Source organism: Cibotium barometz, chromosome 59 (assembly GCF_041138505.1).
Source record: "Cibotium barometz isolate CiBa-2024 chromosome 59, ASM4113850v1, whole genome shotgun sequence".
Lineage (NCBI taxonomy): Eukaryota > Viridiplantae > Streptophyta > Polypodiopsida > Cyatheales > Cibotiaceae > Cibotium > Cibotium barometz.
This window is the reverse complement of record NC_141104.1, coordinates 28,935,781-28,936,388: the sequence shown is the minus strand read 5'-3', so window position 1 is coordinate 28,936,388 and position 608 is coordinate 28,935,781.

The window sequence follows — 608 nt, the reverse complement described above, 5'->3', positions numbered from 1 at the left end:
TATATAAAGCCAACCACTGGGTGCTGGCTGGCAAGAAGGCAAAGCAAGTGAAGAGTAATCAGTGTGGCCGGCGGGGCAGATGTGAAAGGGGTGTGAAGGTGGAGCATTGAAGGCGCACCCACAGCAGGCATACAGCTGGCGAGGAAGCATTGAGAGGGCGAAGCAGCTGGCGAGGAATCCGGAGGCGGCAGATAAGGTTAGTGATTTATTTATTTATTTATTTATTTTTTGTTAATTTCTTTGTTAATTACATTTTTTTAAAAAAAATAATAAAAAATAGAAAAAATAAAAAAATAAAATATATATATATATATATAATTTTTTTTTAAAAAAAGAAAGAAAGAAAGAAAGAAAAAAAAACAATTTTTGTGTTTTTTTAAGGGAATCTATATTCTTTACATATTCTGTAATTTTTTATTTTTTTAAAACTTTTGTAAATTTTTTGTGCATAATTACAGTAACTTGTATTTTTTTTAAAGAATTTCTGTAATTTTGTGTATAATTAGTATTTTTGTGTAGTTAGTAAGAAAAATTTTTTTTTAAAAGAGAAGAAAACAAAAGAAAAAAGAAAAGAAAAGAAAAGAAATAGAAATAGAAAAAAATTCTGT